The 18,915-nt window shown below is 34.8% G+C and overlaps 1 long non-coding RNA gene across 1 annotated transcript; it reads left to right on the forward strand.

The window, feature by feature from the left end:
• The first annotated feature begins 807 nt into the window (after positions 1–807).
• Positions 808–2,423, forward strand: LOC130244873 (uncharacterized). The gene is made up of 3 exons (XR_008839268.1): positions 808–865; positions 1,033–1,073; positions 2,043–2,423. It is a non-coding gene; the product is annotated as an uncharacterized LOC130244873 (long non-coding RNA).
• The last annotated feature ends 16,492 nt before the right edge of the window (positions 2,424–18,915 follow it).

Genomic DNA, 18,915 nt, shown 5'->3' on the forward strand with positions numbered 1-18,915 from the left:
TAGCCATTGCACCTGGTGACACCAAAGTCTTGTGAAGTAAAACTACTGGTCTGTGTAAGAAATTGAACATTATTTACTATATTATTAGCTTTAATTTAAAGTCTCCTCAAACAGTACTCATAAATGTCTGCCGTTGATTGTGTAGCTTTTTTTAGCAAGGAGTGTGCCCTTGCAGAAACGTGACAATACTACAAATGCAATGCAGACATTCGTGAGTATTGTTTGAGGAAGCTTTTGACCAAAAGCCATTAATATTGTAAATAATGTTCAATTTCCCTAATTAATGGTAGATAAAATTTTTGGGAGAACTATCCCTTTAAATCTACAACTGTTCTGTCACATCTTTGGGAAATTTGAGGAAAGACACTTACTGTACATAATATCAGTATCAGTATGCTAATGTATTTTAATATTAAGTGGAAAATCATCCAAAGCAAAATGAATTATTTATTTGTGTGTAATTTAAAATGTTGTTTTATGAGATTTCTTTTTATATTTAATGTTTATTAGTAAATTGATTCAATAATACAAAGGCTTAACTTTCTGATGTCAGGAAGAATATAATTTATTATTATTAAAAAAAATTAAATTTCACATGTCTTTGGTTGTTTCTCATAGTATAGCAATTGTCCCCATTGTTTGGCAATGTTATGAAAACACCTGAGTGTATTAAGTCCCTAAATTTCATTTATGTATACATTAATTCATGAGAGGCTATGTGCTTGTTTAATTGAATATTATGTTTATTTACAGCAAATTATGTTCTGCTCACCTGACTTATGCAGAGTTCTGTTCTGTTCTTTCATCTAGATACTCCTTGGCAGCCAGTCTTTGTATGGAGTCCACCGTGATCTACTGTATAGAGGTAAAGTTGTCTCTTTTCCCACAGACTATCAGGTACTTTTTAGTATTATTTTCTGGCAACAATGTTTACGTTGTTTTTGATTATGCAATATTATGCGATATCTCATAGCCATGTACAATGTGAAATTCATATAAAAATTTTAATTCTCTTAATTTTTTCACGCACAGCCCATTCAAGATGTAGGAGCCTTTTTTTTCTTCAAACTGTGGTACGTTTACTACTAGTGGTATGCGGACTTCTGTCTAGTGGTACGCAGAACAATTACTAAATAATAAAAGAAAAAATGTTTAAACCTTTGACGTGTACAATAACACCAATGTGACCAGCTCCGGCTGTTCTCTGAAGTGTACAAGCACACTGCTGTGCTTAGAAAATTTAGTGCATCGGGTCATCAGATGCTAAAAAGAATGTATGTTTAAAGTGTGTTTTCGATATATATATAGTTATTTGTTTTGTAAAGCTGCGTGGCTTTCATTTTCGTTTGTTACCTCAGATTTAGGCTAATTTGTCACGAGACTTTCCATGCTTGAAGATTGGAGCTAGAATATAATTAAAGTTAGTTTCTGTGTGCGGTTAATGCAAACTCCACTGTGTACTTATTAAGATGTGATCTTAGTAGCACCTAATCACGGTAGGCTATTGCCACTCGTATGAATGGATAAATCACGTAGCCTATGAATTGGTCAAGCACTGTATTGATGCTTTTAATCCATACCTGTCAGCTCTCCCGTTTTTTACCAGGATTCTCCTGGATTTTACAATTTTGTCCAGCGATCATTCCGTTTAAGTATTTCCCCTATTTCTAATCTTTCTATGAAAAGTGAAAGTATCAATGGGCCGATTACAAATGTGCTATAATTGCAAGAGCTGTTCAAGAGAATTATGCTTTCGCTTTACTTAGGCTTGACAACACGTTGAAATTATTATTAAAATAACCACATTATTATTCACATAAACATGTATGTTCACTTGACATGTTTATTATGTTATGAAATTTTTATGCTTTAGAAGAATCAAAAACTTACATACAGCACCTTTAATTGTTTTTTGTTTATGTTGGCGACCAATCATTACTTGTGAGTAAACAATACAGCAAGATTGTGTAGACAATCTTGTCATAACCAGAATGGTATTACAGCCCAACACTATGATAGTTTTTTGTGTTCATCTTTACAAGGGTCCAGTGACTACTAGGGGGTCTCTGCAAACTTTCAATGAGGACCATTAGACTTCTTGAGAAGGATTGGCTCAGGGAAGGATTGACTGCAACCATCTCACCCCAACCCCTGGGTGCATCAGCATTGGATATTATGGGTTAAACCTCCTGTCTATTGTTTAGCTTGGCCCTAATGGTTAAAGAAGTGGACTTGTGTTCAGATGGATGAAGATTCAGTCTCAGTACTAGCAGGGATTGTACATGTTGGGATTGAATAACCAGCACTCTCAACACACTCTATACCAGTGGTGGGCAAACTTTTTAGACCTGAGGACCACATTAAGTTTTGCAAACTAAGTGAAGGGCCACTTGTCAAATTCTTCAAAAAATAACTTTATTTATAGTGGCAGGTTATGCATGAAACCTGTAATATCAGACAGCAACATGTCACATTAACACAAAACAGACTTTTTTATATTATTAAGTCAAATTTACAAGTCAAATTAATTTGCACTGCTATTTATATTTACTTATCAATTATCATAAAACAATAAAATAATCCCTTATAAAGTATAATAATAATAATGTAATAATTTTTACTGTGGAAAATAGAAAAGATATTGTCTGATAGAAAACAAATCTCATATTAACACATTATAAATAATTCTTAAAGTTTACTATTCAGTCAAGTTTACAATAATCTAATTTGCACTGCTTTTAGAATATATCAATCATAATAAAACTTGATAAAACCATAAAACTTTGATAAAATAACTTTTTAAAGTGGATGTGTGCATGGAAAATATATTCTTTGACAAAAACTCATTTAACCAGCTATTATTATATAATTTGAGTCAAATTTACAACAATCTGATTTGAGCTTGTGTTAATATGCTCATATCAATCATAAAACTATGAGATAAAATGAAAGAAGAATCTTAGTCTTTTTTTATTCTAAGTCAAGTTATTACGAGTGTGTTAATGTGAACAATGAGCCTGTCCCCTCTCTTCGCAAGGGTGTCAAAGTCTGGAGTCGGCTACGATTAAAAACGTGAGGCGCAGCCGGTGGTTAAAACGCGAGGTGTGTAGAGCACATAAGCAGCGCGCAAAACCGTCGCAGCCGATAGTAAAGCGTTCAAAATAGGCACCTCTTAACGCATAAATCGCTTTCCGTGTGATCATCCTTTTAGATTGTAGTCTTTAAAAACAGCAATACTTTCTTAGCATGTTAGACCTACTGCTTTCTGTCCGATATTGGTGAAGTATTTTGTTGTTCATTTTTCCTTAAACACACAACATACAGAGTCAATTTTTCTTATTTTTCCACATGAAACTGACATCCCTTAAAAATTATGTCACGTTTTAAATTTCGCAATTTGCAGTCACACTACAACCTTAGTGTGTCCGAGCCTAAACGAACAACAGTTTGGTGAAGTGATGCCATGTGATGGCAGTATTGCAAGCGGTAAAGTTAGTCTAATTCTGGAACACACTCTCGGATATTAAAATACACTTATAAATTATTTAAAATATTTACAAGTTTGCCTTTACATGTCCACTTAGGGCACTTTTATAATATACTTGTAGTTCATAGTAGTTAAGCTCAAGATCAAGTGTACTCAACTGTGCTGTTTTTTTTTTTAACTAAAATATGCTACAAAATACATTTTTTAGCATTTTAGTACAATTCAAAGTCTTCTATGCACTTTTAAACTTTTTAAAAAATTTACCGGTACAAAAATACACTTGTTATTCATTCACAGTATAAAATTAACATACAAACAAAAATATGCTAGAACTTTTTTTTTTAATCTCACCTTATTTTGGACACACATGGTCCAAAAACAAACGAACTATGAAGACACAAAAGTTAAAACATAAAATTTCACAAATTAAGTCACATACTTGCATAAGATTATGACACCAATAGTTCCACAGGCTAAAGTAAAATCTGATTTTTTCTAGAGTAAAATTTAAGACAGAATTTAATTTTAATTTGTTAGTAATTTTTTGTTATTGTCCGACTCTGTAAACAGTATAATCTACATACACCTGTACATAATCCACAAGCTGCTCCTCTGTTCTCATGGGCTCTACACAGAAGTCATGATCAGTGTTGGGCATCTCTGTGACAAGGAGATTGAGAAACAAGTCAGATAAATTGAATTTACACACCTATCATATGCATGGAGGACAAACCTGTAAAAACCATAACTAAGTAAATAAATCCATTTTAAAATAGATAAAATATGAAAATGAATGTTTTTTTCTTCGTTCAAACATTTATTCATTTTTGAACATTAGTTCCGTATTTACTTTTTCTTTAGCTCAACATGATAACAAGAGGGGTGGCTATCAGTCATCAAAAGGCAGTCTTTATGCTATCATTGGCTTATCTTTTTTTTCTGGCTTCTGATGATTGAAATTATCAGACAACAGGCTAATATCAACAGTAATGTTTGTACATAAATGCAATTTGGTTACCTGGAAGGTCAGTCCTAGGTCGTTTCTGATTTCAAAATCCTCGCTTTCTGAAGTTCTGTCTTCCAAGGAGAATTTGTTATTGGATGTATTCTCTTTATTTTGACGATTAGACCGTGATAGCTGACCCCTCACAGCGCTGCGTTTTTGACTCAAAATTGCCTCAGTGCATCACAGAATTGGGCAGGGCTCCTTCTGCATACTTTGCTTCAGTTTATTGTGAATAGTGCCATTCAAGCACACTTGAACTCAACTGCACAATTACAAAAATAAAAGAAATCTACTATATTTTTTAACAATGTATTCTTTAAAAGTAATTAAATACATATGACATTACCAGTTTATGAGGCAATGATTACATTTTTATCAAATCCAAGAAATAAAACTTTGCAAAAAAGAATTAACAACATCAACACTAGACTACTACTAACCAAAAAGTGAATTAAAATACATATATAAATACACTTACATCTTGTTCTTGAAATGCTTTATTTTTGCACACTGATTTTGTAGTTAATTTGCAGAGTATTATTTTAATACTACTGTAAGTGTCACATTGGGGAAATGCAGTTAAATTTATTTTATTTTTATTTATTTATTTATTTTTTTATACCTGCTCCGGGTGTGTGGTTAGTATGGTCACTGCTGTGTGTGCACTTGGACGGGTTAAATGCAGAGAACAAATTATGTTTTGGTATGGGTCACCATACTTGGCCACATGTCAGGTCATTTCACATTTAAAAATGTAATTAGATCAAATGCCTTATTTTATTTTATGTATTATGATGGCAGGTTACAACTTACAACACCATTTCCAGTAAGTATTTAATGTGAAGTCATTTTAGAACTTGACTAACTATTATGATGCCAACTAAACAACATCAAACATCAAAGCTGGCAACATCCTTACTGCAAAAGTCTTAAAACAATTCATGATGAGTGCAGTTGAGGTGTAACCATGTCAAAATTCTATCAACAACAGCATTTAGAGTAAATAGGATTATTTTATTCAATCTCTTTAATTTGTCTTGTTTTTTTTATTTGAATTTGAACTTGAAATGAGCATAGAAAAGCCATCAAATAACCAAGCATATAAATTGAGGTTTTGCCTGTCTGATGCTTCAACAGTTATATGTGGACTTGAGACTGTGTGCTCTTATCTTGAGAGGAGCATCAGAGAATGGAGCACCATAATCCTAACTAAAATAGCAATTTTGCTATAATCTTTTAGATTTTAATATTCTATTTTGAAATTATGAAAACATAAATTGTAAAAGTTATATACATAATTACTATAATTGTTACATATAAAACAAATTTGAATAGCAATTTATTATATTCAAATGAGTAAATGCAATACGTTCACAGTGTGCAATTGTTTTGTTTAAAAGAGTGGTCAAACAAATTTATTCTCTATATTTTCTAGAAGCTTCATTAAAATAAGTCATGTACATGTGTCTGATTTCTTTGGCTGTGCAATCTGTACAATAAAAACACCAATACCTTGACAGCATTGTGTGCAAGTTGCTAAATGTTTTGTTGCAATAATTGTTTTGCTACACTTTATTTTTAATGAGACTAATATTGTGAATAATGCTTTAAAATGTGATTATTTATTCAGTGAATCGTTTTCTTTTGCAACAACATATAAAGTTGTTTATATATGTGTAGAGTTAGTAATAAAGTGCATTGAGTTGTACCATTTGTATAGTGTAATGTTTTTATTTTACTCAATTCGATTACATTTATCAGGTATTTATTTATTTATTTATTCATTTATTTATTTGTAATTTAAGCAATTGTCACTTTCGCCACGTTTATTGGAGATTTAATTTGTTTTAAAATATAAAAATTGTTCGATGTGTAGTACACTTCAATCAGTGACTTGGGGTCAGATCTAAATGACAAAATCTTGGATCACCCCTCATTATAAACGGAATTACTAATTGTCAAGCTTGTATATCAGGCTTAAAATAATTTAGCAGTAAACATGTTAAGCTATTCTTTCACCAAAATAGCAGGCAATAAGCATCAACCAGTAATATGCAGATAAGAATGCTGCTTTGCATTTTGCATATATTTGTGTGTGGAGGCCCTATAGGCTACTGTTTTTTCATTAATTCGATATTTTGTTCAATAGCTTTTGATCTATGCTTGCATTATTTCAACGTTTTCTATATGCACAATCTAAAAAGAACTGTCTAAATTGTGCTCTTTAAATCTGTCATAAAAGATAATGCAGCATAAATTGCATTTGATCATTAATGCAAAACCTATTACCAGTGAAATTTTTTTCTTTATTACATTTGGCTATTTAAAAAATCTTTTGAGAGTTGGCAATATATTTATATAGTTTTTCGTCTGATTTGCTGCTGCTGTGATCTGAGTAAGTGTTTTAATACTTTCACTATTTTGATCTCTATTTTGGTCTTTACTTTTCTAATACATTTGAATAAAGAGTTTGCAAAAAAAAAAAAACATTATTTTATATATTATTTCATATGCATTATTATTTATAAATATGTATGTATGTATACATACATACATACATACATACATACACATACATACATACACATACATATATATATATATATATATATATATATATATATATATATATATATATATATATATATATATATATAAATATATATATATATATATATATAATTTATATATAATTTATAATTTATATATATATATATATATATATATATATCCTGACAATAAGTCTTGGACTTTTTGTTTAAGAAGCCAGTCTTAAATAAGTCTTAAATAACTCACTTCAAATGTTTTGTTGTTCTTGTTGATACCTGAACAAAAAATACACTACATAGGCCTATAAAATGAAGCAAGTCTTAAATAACTCACCTCAAATGTTTCGTTGTTCTTGTTGATACCTGAACAAAAAATACACTACATAGGCCTATAAAATGAAGCAAGTGTTAAATAACTCACCTCAAATGTTTTGTTGTTCTTGTTGATACCTGAACAAAAAATACACTACATAGGCCTATAAAATGATACCAAACGAAATTTGTTTAAAAAAAGATTTTTCCAACAAAAAAAGGGTTTTTAAAAAAGTTTGTCTGACTCGCTCCTTTTCTTCCAGCATACGCCCGTACCTTATAGCACATCCTTATAGCGATTTAAAAAATAGAACTCAAGCAGGCCTAATATTTAAATTACATAAAAAGTAGCCTTGACTACCTTTCCGAGTACCTTTGAAAGGGAGGGAAGGCTACAATGCGAGTGAAAGAGGATCTCACTTTTCACTTATGTTTGCAAGTCTATATATATTTTATTTTTAGGCATTTAATATAAACATTTTAAGAAGAATTAATGATTTAGGGAGATACATTGTCCCAATAAACTAATATAAAAATAATTTAGCAAGCTGAGGTAGTGTGAAATGATGAAGACCCTGGATATATAGCCCGCTCCCACCACTGATAGTGATAGTGGCATTCTTTAAAGATCAGTCACCTTTCCCCGCGCACCGCGTCCCCCACCCGCCGCACACTCCAATATCTAATATCCAAATTCGTTCTCTTACTCTTAAAACAATTAAATAAACTTTTCACGTTATTTCCCAAAAATTATATTCTTTGATTTGTTCTCATTTTAAAAATACACTGTATATGTTATGATAAAATGTCAAATAAAATTGAAATGTAGGCTTTTCTGCACACAATTACCCAACATTGCTGCACATTTCTACAACTATCACCAACATTTCACTACTACAGTATTACCATCAGTCAGATTTGGTCCCCCCCACCTCTCAGACCAGAATTGCACCCTTGGTCTAAAGAGCTTAAGTTGAATGCTGCTTCATAAAATAATTTTGCCTCAGGACATATCTCGCAGGTTTATTTTTAATAGTTTTCATTTAATTTTTTTGTTTCAAAACATCAATGTTCTCTTTAAAGTTCTCTTTAAAGTATAACTGTTGTTTTGTTTTTTTACTTAATGGCCCAGTATGTTTTGTATTTTAATTTCAATTTCAGTCACCTTGCATATGCATTTGAAATATAATGCGCGCATAACCGCGGAAAGAAGAAAAAACTGTCAAAGGTTAGAGCTAATTCATCAAAATTAGCTATATTAAAATACAGCATGTAAGTTAATACAGGCAGAGTGTGAACAAACTCAAGGTAAGGCTTAGATATGCGCGTCCCTTTTAATGCATTTAAAAAAATTTGCGGCCTTTTTATAGGCTACAGGCTACTATGGTGTATAATGTTTCTTTTATTATTTTTTATTTTGTATGGTAAAGAACAATGCACTGTATGTTATTAATGTAAACTTAGGTTAAAATTTACCATTGATAAACGTGACCTACCTCAAGCAGATCATTTAAAGTATAATAAAATAATGTTAACGTCAATGTTCTTCTTTAAAGTAAAATTGTTGTTTTGTTTTTTTACTTAATGCATCAGTATGTTTTGTATTTTAATTTTAATTTCAGTCACCTTACATATGCATGTGAAATATAGGCTAATGCGCGCATAACCGCGAAAAAAAGAAGAAAAAGCTGTCAAAGGTTTGGCCAGTGTGTTTTTTTGTCTAATAAATGATAGTTTTTTTTTACTTTAAAACTTTAAAACAGATTGCTATTTTTCTAATGACATATGATTTAATAATTTGTATTTTAAAATTTCTCTTGTTTGAATTTTTTTAACTGCACTTTTTAGGAAATGTTTTAGTACATCAAAAAGTGTGGTTATAATGACATCTGACTGGCTAATCCAGCAAAAAAGTCACTAAAATGTAGTATTTAAATCTCATAGTTAAATAGAAACTGAGGCGTATAACTGCAAAAAAGTCCACTTGAGAAAAAAAGAACCATCCCTTTCACCAGGCTGGCTACGGGCCTCATGTGTGCGCATGAGTTGATATGTTGCCTTTTTATAGTCTACATGCTACTATGATGTATAATAATGTTGTTATTGTTGTTTTGTCTGGTAACCTTAGGCTAAAACTGATAATTCATAAACGTGTTAGAAATAAAGCATGAAAAAAACACTTTAAAAACTATTTCTTTTGCTTATCGGGAAAAAAACATACAGTTGGTTAAAAGGATATATTTATTCTGAGAAAAAAAGCAAATACAAATACGAAAATAACAATGTTTTTTTTTAAGTTGTCTCTAATACTGAAGACGTCGGTGGGCGCTAACAGAGGTTCGTGGGGACCGTAGAAATTCGTTCACTCTGTCCTTTATGCGTTTGCTGTCAGCGCTGGTCAGGTTAGGGAATCTCTAAATCACGCTGTCTCTAACGAACTGTTTTAGGTTCACGGGCAAAGCAACTTTGCCTCTCGAACCATCCCAGTTCGTTGTGGATGCCCACTCCGCGTAGCGCTGGTCTGGCACAACTGCACGAAACAAGAACAGTAAATCGGGATGGCAACTTGAATTTGGAGTCGGGCCAGCAGAGGTGACTTCGGACTGTTCCATATCCTCATTCAGGTTAACGGGTGTACGCATGGGGTCTTGTGTCCACTGAGCTTCCGTTGCTGCTGTTTGCGCTTCTTTCAGCTGAAGCACAGTGGTTGCATGAGTGCAATGAGGTCAAGCCAAAAAATAAAGACGAGCTTCTTAAAGCCATCGAAACATTCTGGCGGCACCTTCAGAAAGTTTTGCCAGCTGTGGTAGAGCGCAACGGAGGCTCCACTGGAATGTAGCAGATGTGTTAAAACTTGGTATTATTAATTAATGTGTTATTAATGTGTTTTTGTGTTCTTCGTCTTGTACGCTCGCAGTGTTATTGTGCGTCAACGTCACGTTTATCTGTCCTTAAGCGCGCATATAGTCGAACATTTCTGCTCGACATCGGTAGAAACAAACTTCACAAGTTAAACTCTGCGGACACTGATGAGCTGCAAGATCTCGGCTTGCTCCGGATGCCTACCCATCCTCTGACCCCACCTCACCACCCTCGCCTACAATGGGAGGCGCTTCAAGCGGCGCGAGAGGAAGCAGAAGAGGGGTAAGCGCGGGGGTATCCGAACTAGGCTAGCGGCTAACCCCCACAAACCCGCTATCCCCTCCATCATTCTAGCGAATGTACGCTCGCTAGACAACAAACTGGACTACATCCGTCTACTTCGTTCATCACATTGGACTGTAAAGGACTGTTGTGGTTTTGTGTTTCCGGAAACTTGGCTCAACGACAACGTTCCGGACAGCGCCATTTAGCTCGACCAGCTAACATGCTACAGAGCAGACAGAGCTATCGTCGCGGGAGGTAGACCTGCGGTGGCGGGCTCTGTGTTTATATCAATGAGTCATGGTGCCGCGATGCCGTTGTAGTCCGCAAATACTGCTCACCACTGGTGGAGTTCATGATTATCAAGTGCCGTCCGTTTATCTACCGAGGGAATACACAGCCATTTTGCTTTTCGCTGTTTACATCCCTCCCAGCTCCAAATGCAAACAACAGGAGTGAGGCACTAAATGACCTTACCTGCACATTAGTGAGCAGCAGACAGCCCACCCCGATGCTTTTCTCATCCTGGCAGGGGACTTTAACCATGCAGACCTAAAGAGTGTGTTTCCAAAAATACAACAACACATAGACTTTCCAACACGGGGCAATAACACACTGGACTTTGTTTACACCACACAGAGAGGAGCTTACAAAGCCTTCCCCCTCCCCCACCTTGGGCCTCAGACCACTTAACTGTTATGCTAATGCCTGCTTACAGAACCGATCGTTAAAGTCACCAAACCGGTTTGCAAGGAGATACAAGTGTGGCCAGAAGGTTCTTCAGAGGCTTTACAAGACTGCTTCAATACCACAGACTGGGATAATGTTCAAACAGGCTGCCACTTACAACACACCACTGACCTCCAGGAGTATGCTGAGACTGTTACAGCCTACATAAAACAAATGCACTGAGGATGCCAAAAAATCAACCAGCAGCGTCTCTACTTCCTCCACAAACTCAAAGAGCAAGAGCACCAGCCCCAATCATGTACACCTTCTACAGAGGCACTATTGAGAGCATCCTGACCACAATTATCATGTTTACAAGTTCTTTTTGCACTATACTGTTCTTTATCTGCACAACTCTGGTTTACTTTGCACTCATTTGCTATATGCCCTTAATGTCACTGTATTGTTTACAATTGTATTACCTATGTATATTTTTTAGACCACATTATGTGGCAATGTATATACTGTAAATTTCTTTTTCTTAAACTGTAACTATTTTAATATATATATTTTTATATTAATGTTAAGCACCTTGGGTCTGAGAGTAACGCAATTCGATTCTCTATATGTCTTGTACATGGTGGCTGAATTGACAATAAAACTGACTTTGACTTGACTTAAACTGACATTTTATTACACCATATCAGTATGTTGTCTCTTTTTTATAAATGGTTGAAAATTTACAACACATAAACTAAGACACACACACACACACACACACACACACACACACACACACACACACACACACACACACACACACACACACACACATTAATTTATATATATTTGGTTGACAATAAATAAATAAAAGAAAGAATTAATGAATGAATCCTACAGTCTGCTTGTGCCTCTATGTTTATAGAGTTACTGGAGAAATCCAGTAAGACACAGTCAAATATTCAGTCCAAATGCACTGGAGAGACCTGAAACATGTTAATTTTTCCTTATTGGCTATATGACATTTAGATGTTGCATATTATCTGTGGTTTAAGGAAAGTGTTTAAGTATTTCAGCACATAAAAAGCAAATATAGCTTATAGCCCATTTCGTTGCGCTCGGCAGCATTTCACTAACAAAGCTCTTCATGTAATTTCATTTTCAATTTTAGCACGTCATATAAAAACATCGACACAATTGTTTGGGGACACAAACACTTTTTTGCAATTTTCCCCCGATGCGTTTTTAAAGTGGCACTGCATAGCGGGATAACAGAAAAAGGTCGCATTCTGCTTTCACATCTCCCCAAAAATGCTCTGTTTGCACGATTTGATTATTATCATCGTACCCACTATATAATTATTTAAAACCTTCTCTGGTGTTTATTGTTTTTAGAAAATATCTAAAATCTTTTAAAAAAATATCTTGTAAAATGAAAGTTTAATTTGGCTTTAAACGGTTTTATTTATGTAGGCTACATAGACCTACCTAAACTGTTATAGCTTGCTTTTGCTTGTTTATATTGGTTTATTTATTTAAATGCGGTTTTATTATATCCGATAATGTAATTCTTTAAATTAGATTTTAATAGGGCTCTGGCAATTTTTTCAAGATTTGACACTTGTTTTGAGTCTACAAAAGGGGACAGGTAATGGTGTAAAGTTTATGTCTTCTGTTGTCTTTAATATGGTGTATAGATTATTATGCGTTATTGAAACATCAAGGGGGACGCAGCAAAGTCACTTATAAATTAAAATTGTATTATGCAACAGCCTTACATTTAAAATGAAAACATAAGGGCGATTATAAAAAACACATTAATAAATAAACAATTATAAATTTGTTTAGGTTGTCTTTATTTTAATGCCCTTGTGATTATGGTGTGCTTCATCAGTATGGGTGTACGTTATAACTAACGTGATTCAAATGATGGATCTGCGACAGAGAAACTAGGTTTTTTTATTTATTTATTCATTTATTTATTTATAATTTTTTAAATAATGATGACAATATTCACTGTCTAAGCATTCCTCGGTATACTACCAACAAATTACGCCCCTGTACCCAAGTAGCCTACCTAAGTTAATTTACATTTCATGTAAAAATTAAGAAATCAAAAAAAGATCAAAGTATTATGCTTATATCCGTACAAACGAACATGTTTGTTGTTTAACTTTCGTTGATAAACAACACAATACAGCCTATACAGCCTATAATAATGTAGGCTAGTTAAATAGAAATAACTTTAACTGCTTGAAACAGTAAACGTTACATTTTAGAAACTTCAACAAATACTAATCAATATAATATAAATAGTAACGAAGAACAAAATATTAGCCTAGGCTTGTAACAACATAAGTCAGATGTTGAAAAAAACTGCGTCTCTCCGCCTTTTGTTTTCTATTATATTTAAATTCTTTGCCAGAAAAACTAACATGTTGACTTTGTTCGGTTTAAGCGGAGACTTATTTGAGTTTACAATGTTTCCAGCAGCACTGAGACGGTGTGCCTGTAGTGCATGCAGATACTTTTTCGCAACCGTGGCAAAGAGGGTATCTTGCTACCGCCGCCTGCATTTCACGGAAACCAGCTCTACATTGGCGGAGGGCGGCGCGTTCCTCAACTACCAAATAGGCTGTTCCATTTCTCATCAACGTCTACTATTTATCAGTTTCTCTCTTGTATTTGGCCATTTTTGAAAAGGCCTCTCTGCCGTACCTGGCTGGACTAGCTGGGCATTTGCGTTCAGTAGATGACAACCAGAGCTGGCTCCGCATTTCATGGGCTGGGTGACATTGACCGCAGCTCTGGAGGTTCGACGTGTTTGTCCATTTAACACTTATTTTTCTAAACAAGAAAAATATTCATAAATGTATAGGCTACTTGGCAACAAACAGAAAACGTGTGTTCTAGAGTGATCGTCATCACGGTGACCGTCACAGCCCTTACATATGACATTGCATACATGTTTTATAAGCTATAAAATGAAAGCCTCAGTTTGGTGCGGAGTTATCATTATATACCAAAATCAAGAAAATCTTGGATTTGTTTGATTCGTAGATTGTAGGCTATTTTAAAAGCTGATATTATATAAGAACTATTAATAACTGTAATTTTCTAAAAAATTAAATAAATAAAATAAAAAAGGGGTTTGTTGGTTGTAGCCCACCCTAAATCATCAACAGCCTGCTTTTTTAAGTTTATAAAGCGGCTCCAGACAGCACAGAGGTGATCTGCATCAGCGCTGGTTATTGTCTCTGGTTAAACTTGAAACAGCGACCACAAGTACTCTCCTCCATCTTTAAAAGTTTGCCATACTCACATTGACAACCCAAACCCCGCTGTCACCTCAACAGAAACCCTGCAGTGCTTTCATTTGACTGAACAATGAAACAGAAGTAACACGCTTTTCCGCTCGAGCACACAGCACACAACGGCAAAACTTGAAGCTGCTGAGCGAGCATAAGCAGAGCGTAAAACACTGGCTGCAGTCAGTAAACCATTTAACAGATGCCCCGTATGCAGCCAAACTTTAAAAATGTATAAAGCATATTTTAATCGTTTAACCGATACCATTCATCGGTTACAAACGCACCCTTTCGGTTATTGCTTAATCGGTTATTTTGAGCATCCCCACTAAACGCATGTGCAAGCTCTATTTTTTTTCTCTCACGGCCGCACGCCGGAGAATCCGGCATGGTGCCGGAATACTTAAGCCCTGGTAAGATCATGTTTATTACTAAGAAAACTAAATCAAAATTATATTTAATTGAACACATCCTGATCACATAAGGTACGCACAGAAAAGTCTGTTTAGTGTTGTGGAAAGGCAAAGCTGAATATCTGTGGTTAAACTGCCACCCAGCGGTCAAAAGCTGCTGGCGCACCAAGTACCGCTGTCGCCGCGGTATGAATGGCGCCAAAAGGAACACATTGAAGTAGTAACATCTGTATTACTGAAACTTAAACAAACCTATTATGACCAAGGGGAAAAACCTGGGAAACTTTTAGCATGGCGCATTAAACAACAACAAACAGAAAGATCTATTAATTACATAGAAGATTCAAGCCGGCAGAACTATAGTAGATCCTAAAGAAATTAATGAGGCCTTCAACATATTTTATGAGAATTGGTATAGCTCTGATGTAATCCAGACTTGTTGAACAGACACAATCTCTAAATAACATTAATATTCCTAGAATGTCAGAAAATGAAAGTAAAACATTAGATGGAGAATTAACAAAAATAGAAATTGTAGAAGCAAATCAATTGTATGCAGGCAGGTAAAGCGGCAGGTCCAGATGGCATACCTATAGATATTTATAAAAAAATTCAGTCTAAATTAATTTCACCTCTTTTGGAGATGTTCCAGGAGTCCTTTAGGAATGGTCTTCTTCCTACATCCATAAGGAGTGCCCATATAACTTTACTTCCAAAACCAGGAAAACCAGATTTAAAATGCGAAAATATGCGCCCAATCAGCCTTTTAAATTCAGATACAAAAATACTTAGCAAAGTTCTTGCAAGAAGATTGGAGGGCTTACTCCCTCGGGTGGTGGGAGAAGACCAAAATGGCTTTATTCTAGGGAGAGAGGGCTTCCACAATGTCAGACGAGTGCTCAATATCTTATATAGCCAGAGAGGAGCGAAAGACACAGCAGTACTTTCTCTTGCAGAAAATGCTTTCGACCGCGTCAAATGGCATTATTTATTTGACGTGCTTACTACGCTTTGGCTTTGGTGATACATTTTGTAAATGGGTTAGACTACTTTGTACGGAGCTCACAGCAGAATTTTTGACAATTAATGTTGTTTCTAAACCCTTAAAATATCTAGAGGATTGCCCCACAGGGAAGTCCTCTATCACCTCTATTATATATCCTTGCTATAGAACCCTTCGCCATAGCAGTGAGAACGCATAATGCCATATATGGAATTCGAGAGAGCCACTTGGAACATAAATTAGCATTATTTGCAGACGATATTATTTGTTCTTAAAAAATCTAAGTAGCTCTATTCCTGCACTCCTGGATCTATTAGAAACTTTTGGAACAATATCTGGATATAAAGTTATCACTCCAAATCATCTATAATGTTACTTAATGAATCCAGAGAGAAAAAATAGCCAAGGTTATGCTTCTATTTTAATTCAAACGGATAATTTTACATATCTGGGTAATAAAATCGTAGATGAAATAAATAGACTGCTCAAATAAATTATGACCCAAACAGTCAATAGTAGCCTGAAACTCGTACAGTACAAATTGTTAATGCGAACATTCATAACTCCTGCTATATTGCACAAGTTTAATGATAATATTCCAGATACCTGTATAAAGGGCAATGAGGTAAGAGGAACACTTTATCACTGTATTTGGGAATGTGTGAAAGTGAACCCCTTTTGGCAAAGTGTTAGTGAAATAATTGACCAAATTTTATCAAAGAAATTACCATTAGATCCTAAGATTTTTATCCTGGGTATATTTCCTGTCAGCCCTCTCTTACAAAGCAGAAAGGTCAGATTCATAAATATGTGTATTTTTCAAGCTAAACGTATTATTGCTCTTAATTGGAAAAATTAAATGAACCTAGAATAGGAAAGTGGATTAAAGAAATGGCATCGCATATGTCAATGGAAAAGATCACGTACATTGTCAAAAAGAAACAAAATGTGTTTGAAGATATCTGAGACCTTTTAATAACTTTCCAAAGTACAATGTAAAATGTTGACAGTCTACTACAACAGAACAAGCTTAGGAACATGGGAAGTATCATGGTCTAAAAAGACTCAGGAAACACTCTCTACCTGTTTTTTCCCCATTTTTTTATTATATTTATTTATTTATTTTTATTTTATCTATTTATTTATTATTATTTTTTTTTTGGGGGAATGGGTTGTTGGGAGGGAGAATGGGGGGTAAAATTGCCTTCATGATTATTATTCTGTAATTGTGTAATCTGTTGTGATATGCAAATAAAAAAGCAATAAATATATTGTACAAAAAAAAACATACGTTTATGACCTAAATTCGTTAATTTTAGGAACATTTTGTCAAAATTACATTGCAAGAGCATAACCTCAAAAACCTAATTAACTTGTTTGTTCTTACTTTTCATTAACATAATCAGAAGCAAAACTTTGTGATCTTGTAAAAAATTATTTGATTCTCACTGTCTGGTCAATTATAATGCTTACAAGTTAGCTACCTCTCAAAATCTTTTGAAATTCTTTATATTTGTCAGTAATACTTGTTAAAAAAAAATTAGTGATATAAGTGTTCATTTTTCAATTCATCCTTATTTCTATTGCACCTTTACAATGTAGATTGTGTCAAAGCAGCTTCACATGGAATATTATAGTAGTTGAAACTTGTCTGTCCAGTTTCCAGAGTTGAAGTTTAATTTTCACTGCTGAACGTCCAATCACTGAGAGCAAATACATTGATGCGCAGCTCCATAAGTCCGGAACCATGCAGCCAGTAGTGACAGCGGAGAAAAACAAACATCATCAACTGACGAAAGTGAAGGAAAAAAAAAAAAACGAGAGAAACCAGGCTCAGTTGGGCACGACCATTTCTCCTCTGGCCAAACTTTTTGTGCAGAAATGCAGTCTAGGCACCAGAGGCTGGAGAACACTGGGACATCCATTGTGGAGAAGCTGCAGGTGGGAGAGGTCACTGGGATCAATACGAAGAATTTCAATTCACCTTTATTTGTATAGCGCTTATACAATGTAGATTGTGTCAAAGCAGCTTCACATAAAAGGTCATAGTAAATTGAAACAGTGTAGTTCAGTTTTTAGTGTTTAAGTTCAGTTCAGTTTAGCTCAGTTCAGTGTGGTTTAAAATCACTACTGAGAGTCCAAACACTGAAGAGCAAATCCACAATGCGCAGTTCTACAGATCCCGAACCATGCAAGCCAGTGGCGACAGCAGAGAGGGGGAAAAAAACTTCCCTAACTGACGAAAGTGAAGAAAAAAAACCTTGAGAGAAACCAGAACTCAGTTGGGCATGACCATTTTAATTTCTCCGCTGGCCAAACGTCTTGTGCAGAGCTGCAGTCTCAGCGGCGAAGGCTGGAAGCTGGCCTCAGCGAAGACTCGTCTGTCCCTGGAGGATCACAGGAATCAGTCTCATGTTATCCACTCCTCCATGACCACCACAGTAGCTGCTCAGGATACGGCCTGGTCCAGGATATGCAAACCTTGGCATCATCTCGTCGTTGGTCAAGGATCGAATCAGTGACTCTGCATAGTCTGAGGGCCTCGGGAAAAGTATCCCCAAGTGGAAATGGAGAATAAAGAGAATAATTAGCGTAGCTGCTGTTCATAGTGTATATAAACATGGTGCAGAAACCTGTGTGGAAGCCCGCTAAGTGGTGCACTGAGTGTATGCTTTACTAAACAGATAGGTCTTTAATCTAGTTTTGAATTGGGAGAGTGTGTCTGAGCCTCGGACGTTATCAGGAAAGCTATTCCAGAGTTTAAGAGCTATAAATGAGAAGGCTCGACCTCCGTTACTCGACTTTGTTATTCCAGGTACTACCAGAAGCCCTGAGTTTTGAGATCTTAAATAGCGAGTTGGATTGTAGCGAGACAGTAGGTTGGTTAGATAAACAGGAGCTAGATTATTTAAAGCTTTATATGTAAGAAGCAATATTTTAAATTCAATACGAAACTTAACAGGCAACCAGTGTAAAGAGGATAAAATTGGAGTGATGTGATCAAATTTTCTAGACCTGGTAAGA

The sequence above is a fragment of the Danio aesculapii genome, chromosome 1, assembly GCF_903798145.1.
Source record: "Danio aesculapii chromosome 1, fDanAes4.1, whole genome shotgun sequence".
NCBI lineage: Eukaryota > Metazoa > Chordata > Actinopteri > Cypriniformes > Danionidae > Danio > Danio aesculapii.